General features: G+C 43.2%; 1 pseudogene; it reads right to left on the reverse strand.

The window, feature by feature from the left end:
- Positions 1 to 6,081: 6,081 nt before the first annotated feature.
- On the reverse strand, positions 6,082 to 9,703 carry LOC141298271 (outer mitochondrial transmembrane helix translocase-like; annotated as a pseudogene).
- Between the last annotated feature and the right edge of the window lie 1,542 nt (positions 9,704 to 11,245).

Genomic DNA, 11,245 nt, shown 5'->3' on the forward strand with positions numbered 1-11,245 from the left:
ACGATATCGGAGGGTAAGCCGTGGATCTTAAAAACGTGATCAAAAACTGAAAGAGCTGTTTCCTTGGCGGATGGGAGTTTCGGTAGAGGAATAAAATGAGCTGCTTTCGAAAAGCGGTCGATAACGGTAAGAATAACTGTATTGCCTGCAGAGGACGGCAGCCCCGAAACAAAATCTAGCGCGATGTGCGACCACGGACGGGACGGAATAGGTAGGGGGCGGAGCAGACCGGCCGGGGGAGAATTACCAGACTTAGACTGTGCGCAGGCAGGACAAGAGGCGACGTAACGGCGAACATCTCGGACCATAGCTGGCCACCAAAAACGTTGGCGGACAGAGGCCAGAGTACCCCTGACTCCGGGGTGAACAGCTAGTCGAGAGGCGTGACTCCAACGGAGTACCGCAGAACGCACGGACTCGGGAACGAATAACTTGCCTTCAGGACAACCGCGAGGGACCGTAACGAGAGAGAGGGCTCGTTTGACCTGTTGTTCAATTCCCCAGACCACTGCCCCAATCACACGCCCCTTGGGTAGGACAGTCTCGAAGGGTGGGGGGTCGTCTGGTGATTCGAACTGACGGGAAAGCGCGTCGGGTTTAGTGTTCTTGGAACCGGGTCTATAAGAAATAGTGAAATCGAAGCGGTCGAAAAATAACGCCCAGCGTGCCTGTCGGGCATTTAATCTCTTAGCCGAGCGGATATAGGCGAGGTTGCGATGATCTGTCCAGACAATGAATGGGAGGGCCGCAAACTCAAGCCAATGTCGCCATTCACTGAGTGCCAAACGGATAGCCAGTAGTTCGCGGTTGCCCACGTCATAATTACGCTCGGCTGGTGAGAGACAATGGGAGAAAAACGCGCATGGATGGACCCGGTTGTCCAGCGGAGAACGTTGGGACAACACGGCACCCACACCGACATTAGACGCGTCGACTTCGACAAAAAACTGACGTGTAGTGTCTGGGGTAATTAGGATAGGTGCCGAGGAGAATAATTTCTTAAGTCTGTTGAAAGCCTCCTGAGCCGACTCGGACCAGACAAAACGAGTCTGAGTCGAGGTGAGGGCGGTCAGGGGGGCAGCTACTTGACTGAAATTTCGTATAAAGCGCCGGTAAAAATTTGCGAACCCCAGAAATCTCTGGAGAGCCGTTCGGGAATCAGGAACGGGCCAATCGATAACGGCACGAACCTTGGCAGAATCTGTCACAGTCCTGTCTGTTCATCTGGTCTCCCCCTGTCATTTTGTCATTTTTGGTTTCACCCGCATCAGCCTGTCATCCCCATCACCTGTGTTTAATTAGTCATCTGTGTCACCTGTGTTTAATCATCTAGTCACCCTTTAAAAGTCTGTTTGTATCTTCAGTTCATGTCGGTCTTTAACGTTGTGTGATGTGTGTCCTGCCAGTTCCTGCCTGTACCTGCCTGTTCCTGCATTGATCCTTTGAAGTATTATATTAAATAGATTGTTAATTGTTAATCTTGTCTTTCGTCTCGTCTCGTCCTGCACACGCCCCTGACAGAATCCATACGAAGGCCAACGGCAGACACGACATAACCTAAAAAGGCTACCGACTTGACGTGAAAGGCGCACTTTTCAGCCTTTACGAAAAGACGATTCTCCAGTAGACGTTGCAATACACGACGCACGTGCTGGACATGATCGGAGACGGACGACGAAAAAATCAGTATGTCGTCCAAATAGACAAAGACGAAAATATTAAGCATATCCCTCAGGACATCATTTACGAGCGCTTGAAAAACAGAGGGTGCGTTAGACAAACCGAAGGGAAGAACCCGGTATTCAAAGTGACCTAGCGGGGTATTGAAAGCCGTTTTCCATTCGTCTCCTTCCTTGATGCGCACTAAATGGTAAGCGTTACGGAGGTCTAGCTTGGTAAAGATCTTTGCACCCTGCAAGACCTCGAAGGCAGACGACATAAGAGGCAAAGGGTAACGGTTCTTGATTGTTATATCGTTCAAGCCACGATAATCAATGCAGGGACGCAAAGAGCCATCTTTCTTGGCGACAAAAAAGAACCCCGCGCCCGCGGGAGACGAGGAAGGAACGATAGTACCGGCGGCAAGAGATTCGGAGAGGTATTTTTCTAGCGCCTTGCGTTCGGGGATAGACAAAGAATACAATTTACCTCGCGGAGGTGTGCTACCAGGAACGAGATCAATACTGCAATCGTATGGTCGGTGAGGAGGGAGAGAAGCGGCCCGGGACCGGCAAAACACCGCTCGCAAATCATGATACTCCTTCGGGACGCCAGAAAGATCGTCAGGCTCCTCCTGAAAAACAGAAACAGAGGACACAGCAGGTACAGCCGAAACAAGACACTTGACATGACACGACAAATCCCAAGACAGAATGGTCCCCATAACCCAATTTATCTGAGGATTATGCTGAGTTAACCATGGGTGGCCCAAAACAATAGGAGTAAGGGGGGAGCGAAAAACTAAAAAGGTAATAGTCTCTTGATGATTGCCAGAAATGGTAAGACTAACCGGGATGGTGGCACGGACGATCTTAGATAAGACACTTCCATCCAGAGCGAAAACTGGGAGAGGATCATCCAGCTCATGAAGGGGAATGCCGTGCTGGAGAGCCCAATCCTCGTCAATGAAATTGCCCTCGGCCCCAGAGTCAATGAGGGCAGAGCAGGAAAGGGTGGCCCCTTTGCAAACCAAAAAAGCTGGGAAGGTGGTGCGAGGAGAATTAGCTGGGGAAAAAGTAGTCACACTCGCCCGTACTCCCCGATCTACGGACGAGCTCTGCCTTTTACTGGACACTGGATCGCGAAGTGCCCCTCAGCGCCACAGTAGAGACACAGCCTATGGTGAATTCTGCGTTGGCGCTCGTCTCCAGAGATGCTAAGGCTGCCCAGTTGCATAGGCTCAGGATCAGTCCTAGGGGCTGCAGAAAAAGAAGAGGTTGAGAATGGCAGAGGTGTCGAGGCAGGTGCACGAGCGCGGCGGCGCCCCTCAAAGCGCTTGTCAAGGCGGATAGCCAACTCCACCATCAAATCCAGACTAGACGGAGGATCGCGGGAAAAAATCTCCTCCCTGACGTCTTCCGTCAGTCCCTCCAGAAAACGTGCTGCGAGAGCCGGCTCATTCCACTCGCAGGTAGCAGCCAGGGTGCGAAACTCAATCGCGTAGTCAGACGCGGACCGCTTCCCCTGGCGCAAAGATGAGAGTAGACGAGAAGCCTCTTGGCCAAAAACAGAGCGGTCAAACACCTTTATCATCTCATCCTTGAAGAGAAAAAAATTATCACAAAAGGCGGCCTCCTTTCCCCACACAGCCGCTCCCCAGTCTCGAGCTCGTCTGGAAAGGAGAGAAATGACGAAAGTGACCTTGGCACGATCCGCCGCGTAGGTGGCAGGCTGTAGGGAAAAGACCACCTCACACTGGGTTAGGAAAGCGCGGCATTGTGTGGGCTGACCTGAGTAGCAGGGAGGATTGTTAATCCGGGGCTCCGGGAGAGAACGGGGCGGCGAGACGGCAGGCTCGGAGCGCAGGGACTGCAGCTGGTTAGTCAAATCAGCAACTTGGGCTGACAACCCCTCCACGGCATACCTAGCAGCGGACAGTTCCTCCTGGTGTCGCCCCAGCATGGCTCCCTGAAGCTCTACCGCTGAGCGAATGGGGGTCTCCTTCGCTTCCAGGGGGGGCGAGACGCCAAAAGGCGCAAATACAGCAAAACTGGGCAGACACAAAAAGTCTAGACGGTTACTTGCAACAGACAGGACTGGACAGCAAACTCGACAGGACGTAGACAGAGCAAGACTCGCTAAAGTAAAGGTTCGTAGTAGCAGACGTACTGGCACACAGAGAGTAATAATCAGCAGTAATGCCTAGAAACAAACAGGTAGAAATAGAGAGGACAATCAGAGCAAAGATGGGGAACAGGTGTAGAAGCAATCAGCGCGAGCCCCGATTGCGATAGCAGTCAGCTGGGGAGAGGGAGAAAGAGAACATGACATAGAGAGAAGAAACTAGATGGCGAGAGTCAAACCCGGCTCGTGACAGGCTTAGTCTTCTGGAGAGTTCTAGCTCATTTTCCTCATCTTCCTAGGAGTTCAAGGCCTGCCAGACGCGGAAGCGGTGGCTCTGGGACTTAGCAAGCAGAAGATGGGAGGGCAATGAGACAAAAGAGAACTAAAAGAGAACTTCCTTGAGAACTTCCCAGAGAACTTCCTTGAGACTGAGGCGGGTCACTGTGTGAAGTCTTTATCTCCTATGGAGGTCACACCTCTGAGAGTCAAAGAGCCAATGGTAGAATTCACCTTTGGAGGGAAAGTTTACAACTCTTTTCTGTGAGAAAGTTCACTCGAATCTGCTGCTTCAAACAAATCATCCTAGCACCCATTACAATTATTATAATTCTTAGTTTTGCATGATGATATGATAAATGGATAGCTAATTTTTAACAGCAGATGTTAGAGCTGATCTGCACATCACTGCACATGTCTGCAGCGCATCACGGCTCCGCAAGCCACCAGAGCTGATCGCAGCCACTCTAGTCAATGCTTGCCAGCCACACTCTGGGGGCAGCCGTGGCCTAATGGTTGGAGAGTCGGACTTGTAATCCGAAGGTTGTGGGTTTGAGTCTCAGGTCCGGCAGGGATTGTAGGTGGGGGGAGTGAATGTACAACGCTCTCTCCACCCTCAATACCACGACTGAGGTGAATCCCTTGAGCAAGGCGCTGAACCTCCAACTGCTCCCCGGGTGCCGCAGCAATAGCAATATGGCTGCCCACTGCTCCGTGTGTGTGTTCATGGTGTGTGTGTTTACTACTGTGTGTGTGCACTTGGATGGGTTAAATGCAGAGCACTTAACCATACTTGGCCACATGTCATGTCATGTCCTTTCCTTTCCTGTCCTTTCGGAAGTGTCGCAGAAGCTTCACTAAAGAAAGGTGCCCAGCATTGAGGATGGAACAAAACCGTAAGGGGGTAACGGTAACATAATATGCTGAACTTAGGCTGCTTTTAAATGAATATGTATTTATAAAACTAAAATTCTTTGTAGGTCAGATTAGTCTACATAACTGTGATCCGTACATTACTAATGTCTGCATATCAGTGTAGGCAGCAGAAAGTTGTACCTTCTGTTATAAAATAAGGCATCCTTCACTCAGAAGGAAAACGGCCGGGCATTCCCATGCGTCATGGCTACACAGCATTGAGTGAACCTATGAAAGGGCAATAACCCTGTTCTCCACCATAAGAATAGGGAATAAAAAAATTATCATGGCAATTGACCAGAAAAAATCTTTTCACATCCTGAATTCTCACAAACCCTTTAAAATAACAGTCAGGGGGTTTGCACATACAGTAACATCTGTGATTTGGCATTGGCCCCACATCCAAATCATAAAGGCTTTTGTAAAGAAACAGCTTCTAGCTCAATAAAACAAATAAAATATTTTGTTCAACCATAATAAATGTTTTGCAAATAAATACCTTAACATAACCTCTGTTCTGGGCTAAACAAATGCCATTATAGTCATACTTGACATTTAAGATCTGTAATGCAATTTTAGTCATAATTTACACTTACAATTTACACATTTCAGATTTTTTTTTGGTTAGGTCCCTACACTGTGTATAAAGCACATATTTCAGATTTAATGCACCCTAAACTGGGTTTAGCCTCAAGTTTAACATACAAATCTGCATATGTACTGTACATATTTTTGCACATCTCTCAAGGTTTTAATAAAATAAACAAAACCAAATTACCAATACCAATAAAACAAATCTAAATTCAGATAAATACAATAGGCTTCTTGCAATACAAAACAAATGTCTTTGTAACTACTTTGTAAACTAATTATTTTGTAACCTGTCCCTTAAAACTTAATGCAGTAATGTACTCACAATTTAGACTTGTTCTGCCCTTTTTTATGAATAAGGTTCAATAAATGAATTGAAAAAGCAACAGAACTTTACTAGATTTATAGATCCGGAGCTACTCTTTTGCAAAACATGACATAATATACCACAAATAAGAAAAATAGACAAGGTCAACAGTCATCTTCCAGGTTTATGTTAAAACAGGAGCATCACATTCAGTCCAGTGTTATGTGCATAAATGCCTCCTGCAGTCCAGTAGATTTGGACTTCATCATCTTCTCCAATGCCCTTTGCAAGTCTTCCTGCCTGATGGGACGGATGAAGTCTTCATTTGGACTGTCATCAGATGAAGGGTGATTAATAAGGGAGCAGTGTAAATGTCAGTTTCATACTAATTAAAAAATAATAATTACACTAGATTGTAAAGCAGAAAATGGAGCCTAAAACTTCAGATAAAGATATACAAATATACTAAATTCTGTTTTATATCCTATATACAGGTATGTGCCAAAAAATTCGAATATCGAGGGAAAGTCCTTTTATTTCAATAATTTGTTTCAAAAAGTGAAACTTGTATGTTATATTAGTTCAGTAACACAAAGTGAAATATTTCAAGCCTTTATTTGTTTAAATTTTAATGATTATGGATTAAAGATAAAAAAAACAAATCCAGTATTTCACAAAATTAGAATATCATGACAAAGTTCAACATTGTAGGCTCCCTGTGTCCCAATCTAGTCAGCTAATTAACACAAAACACCTGCAAAGGTTTAATCAGCCTTTAAATTTTCTCAGTCTGGCTTAGTAGGCTTCAGAATCATGGGGAAGACTGCAGACTTGACAGCTGTGCAGAAGACCATCATTGACACCCTCCAGAGGAAAAGTCTTAAAAGGCAATTGCAAAAAAAAGCTGGATGCTCACAGAGCGCAGTTAAGAGGAAGGGAAAAATATGGCCGGAAAAGGTGCACAAGTGACAAGGATGACCATAGCCTTGAGAGGATTGTCAAGCAAGGGCGGTTCAGATATCGGGGGCGCTTCATAAGGAGTGGACTGAGGCTGGTGTCAGTGCATCATGAACCACCACATACAAACGTCTGCATGACATGAGCAACAGCTTACATGCATTAAGCCACTCCTGACGTCAGAAGCGTCTGTGCTGGGCTAAGGAAAAAAGTACTGGTCTGTTGCCTAGTGGTCCCAAGTCCTGTTTTCAGATGAAAGCAAATTTTGCATTTCATTTGGAAATCAAGGTCCCAGAGTCTAGAGGTAGAGGCACAAAAGTCAAGCTGCTTAATGTCCAGTGTGAAGTTTCCACAGTCAGTGATGGTTTGGGGAGCCATGTCATCTGCTGGTGTGGGTCCATTGTCTTTTATCAAGTCCACAGTCAACGCAGCTGTCTACCAGGAAATTTTAGAGCACTTCATGCTTCCTGCTGTCGACAAGCTTTTTGGAGATGATGATTTTATTTTCCAGCAGGATTTGGCACCTGCCCACAAAGCCAAAACTACCAGTACCTGGTTTAATAGCCATGGAATAACTGTACTTGATTCGCCCTAACTTAAACCCCATTGAAAATCAATGTGGTATTGTCAAAAGGAAGATGAGGGAACAGAGACCCCGAAATGCAGACGAACTGAAGGCCAATTTCAAAGCAACTTGGGCTACCATAACACCTTAACTGTGTAAAAGGCTGATCGCCTCCATGCCACGCTGCCTTGATGCTGTAATTAGTGCAAAAGGAGGCCCAACAAAGTACTGAGGACATAATACATTACATTAACACACTTGCCAACATGTGTTTAAGATCCTTTTTTATTGGTCACATGAAATATTCTAATTTTGTGAAATACTAGATTTTTTATTTTTTTTTCTTTAATCCATAATCATCAAAAGTGAAACAAAGGCTTGAAATATTTCACTTTGTGTGCAGTGAACTAATATAACATACAAGTTTGAAACTAATTATTGAAATAAATGGACTTTCCCCCGATATTTTTTTTTTTTTTGGCACATACCTGTACTGTAGTTGGATACTATGTTAAGAGTTTACCTTTCTTGGTGCACAAATTCACGCACACGCAGCAGAGCAGCATCTCGGCACATCTCTCTGAGGTCACTTCCTGAAAACCCCTCAGTCTGTTTTGAAATTTCATCAAAGTCCACAGCAGACTCCACCTTCAGAAAATGGAAAATGAGTCTTTCAACTCATTTAACATTTTAAAAACCTTAGAGTTTGATTTATAATATACATACATTCTCGTTCTTCAAGATCAGTTTCAATATGTCTTCCCTCTGCTTGACATTCTAAATATACACACAACAAATTTTCATTTATTAGTAAAATGATTCAATAGTAAAAATAAATTTTTTATTTAAAACATCAAAGATATTTTGAGCTAATTTCAGGGGATTTACAGGCTGAAAGATGTGGAATTTTGTGGGCATCCTTCAGAGTAAAGCAGAATCAAGATCTTGTGGCCGATTGGTGACTCCCATTATTATGACCTTTGTGCAGAAAACAAACACTACACATCAGTTAGAAAACAACTAACTTTTTATTTTGGTTCAGTAAACCTCACAAGAATTGATCAAATTCAAACACACGCTGAATTGTACCTGGCAGTTGAAGTCAGTATCCAGCTCATGAACTGAGCCTTCATCATGGCAGTGGCCTCATGATCTGAACTTGAGCGACTCCTCAAAAAGGAATCTATAACATAAAGATTAATTAAAAGAGCATAGTGAACCAAGTTTTCCAGTGATCTATATGTATGTGCCATGAAACTGAACAGATTCATATTTAAAAGCATGAATAACGACAGGCATGTCAAGTTGTATGATAGAAATGCAAACCATAAAAATGTAAATATGCACTTACCGATCTCATCGATGAAGATAATAGAGGGTTGTAACTTGATGGCCAATGAAAAGACAGCTGCAGCTAGTTTCTGGGATTCTCCATACCATTTGTCAGTGAGAGTGGAAGGCTGCAGGGTTATGAAGCAAAATCCAGCCTCTTGGGCAGTAGCTTTTGCTATAAGAGTTTTCCCACAGCCTGGAGGCCCATACAGCAACACAACTGAGAGAAGGTGACAAGCAAACCACCTCGGAACAAAGTTAAGAGTTGAGTTAAGAAACAGTTTATGGAAATATTTCCATCCTATTGCCTACCTTTGGGTGGCTGAAGAAGCCTGGATCCTTTAAACAGATCTCTGTTCTGGACTGGAAATATAACAGTGTCTTTCAGTTCAGTTACAACTTCATCCAGACCTGCAATGTCGTTCTATGTAATCTGTGGACACAGATAAATGATTTGTGTGACTTGCCTTCTCCTAAATAAATAAATATAAATAGACTATGATAGAGACAAGTCATTAATGGTAGATAAAATCAGATGGTGAGTTATTTCATTACCTGCATAGTCAGTGGATCCACAAGATGAGCTGCGATGCTCATCTCATATTCAGAAAGCTTCACTTTCTGCACTCCAATCTGCCGCATGAGTTTTTTCGCCTGTGAAGGGACAATAACATGTTGCTGATACTTAAAATATATAATATAATCCATAAATATGACATTAAAACATTTCAGGGCTTCAAAAATTTTGACATTTTCCAGATGAACCCTCTAAATGGCAAAACTTCTTAAATTAAACTGAATACCTGTTTTTGTGCCTCAGCTTTCTGTTTTCTTGTTGGATCAACAGCATCAGCCATCCACTTTAGTGTAAAATAGGTGACTGCCCCAAGTGCTGTAAGGTGTAAGATCAAACTTATGGCCTCATCGTGGTTTAATGGTTGAATAATATTGTCAACAGGAATCTCTTTCAATTCCATCTTCTCAAAGTCAACTGCAAAATAAATAAATGACCCTTATTAAACACTTCTTCCACACTCAAAAATGTACTGCTTAGCTGGTTGCTTAGCCTATTTGCACAGCTGCTGTTTATTTTACTTTTCAGTAAGCTCTCAGAAAGCTCTCTTATCATAATTAAATGAATGACCGGCACAGTTTGCTTTCATTTCCACTGGAGAGTTGATATTACTGAACTGAGATTATCCTTGTTTGTTCATGTTAATCCTGAGAGCTGTGAAATTCTTCAATTAAATTTGAAGTAAAATTAGCAGTACTGACAAATTCACACTCCCCTTTTTACTGGGATCATAAATTGAATATAAGGTATACGGCTCACATTTTAATGATGGTGTGGTCTTTTTTACTGTCCAATGACAACTTGTTTTACATTTAATCTGATAAACAGAGGGGGTGGGACTAAAAAAAAGATGAGTAGTTGCCCCTACGAGCGCTGTCCAGTGGCATATTTGAGCTAAATTAATAAATGGGTAAAAAAGCATTTATATCAATTAATCAATTAATTTTCATAAACTATATACATTGTGGAGGACATCGTTATTGCTAGGTTTTTGCTCAGAACATTTTAAGCCGCTAAACTGCTGCAAAGTTTTCTGACTAAGCATCCAGTAACTGAATGCTTTCAATCAGTCCAGTACAGCTTTAACACAAAGAAAAAACTCAGACGATTAATTCCAGAGTGTATTTAGCTTTTAAAAATGACTTTTCTTATAGTGCTGTGTCAGAAGACTTGCTCCATCACACCAACTGGGCATGATACCACACCACAACTCTCTGCTGGACAAAGCAAACCAGTGTCTCCCTATAGTATAGGGTTGACAGATAAGTTTGACAGAACAGTCTGTTATTATTTAAAGTGTATGTGTGCAAAAAATGTATTTTTGTAGAACACATTTCAACATTTTGTTGACAGGTTCATAATGTTTTTACTTTTCATTTGTGTTTTGTTTAGTAATTCTGAATGAATCCATATTGTTTCTATGCAGTCAAGTCATTCCATAGTTTGTTGACATCTCAATGTGTGCTACTTTTAAACTTTAGGCACTGTTGAGATTCTACTTCTGCTATCCCACAGTGAGGATAGATCCAATGATCTACAGCAATGGATCAAGGAATTGCCAGAGCGTCCCTTGAGAACCAGTCATAGGCAGCACTAATTTAAGAGGCTTCTTCTTTAATCCCTGTTCAAAATTGATTAATTATATTAGGACATCTTTGAATTAGCAAGATGTAAAAAAAAACTGCTGATATGGTCCTTTCAAATGATTATAACTTCTGGATAGAAAAGTGCAGACACTGGGCAACGATTAAGCTTTTTAGTGTGCGTGTGCTGAGCGCTTGTGTTCGTGCATGCTGTGAAATGTAGTATACTTTGAAAGGCTGTGCATTCAGCTGTATACATGCACTAATCATTGGTGTCAAAACAGAAGCTTGTGTTCGTGCATGCTGTGAAATTTTGAAAGGCTGTGCATTCGGCTGTACACATGCACTAATCATTGGTCTCA

The sequence above is a fragment of the Garra rufa genome, chromosome 22 (genome assembly GCF_049309525.1).
Source record: "Garra rufa chromosome 22, GarRuf1.0, whole genome shotgun sequence".
In the NCBI taxonomy this organism is placed as follows: Eukaryota; Metazoa; Chordata; class Actinopteri; order Cypriniformes; family Cyprinidae; genus Garra; species Garra rufa.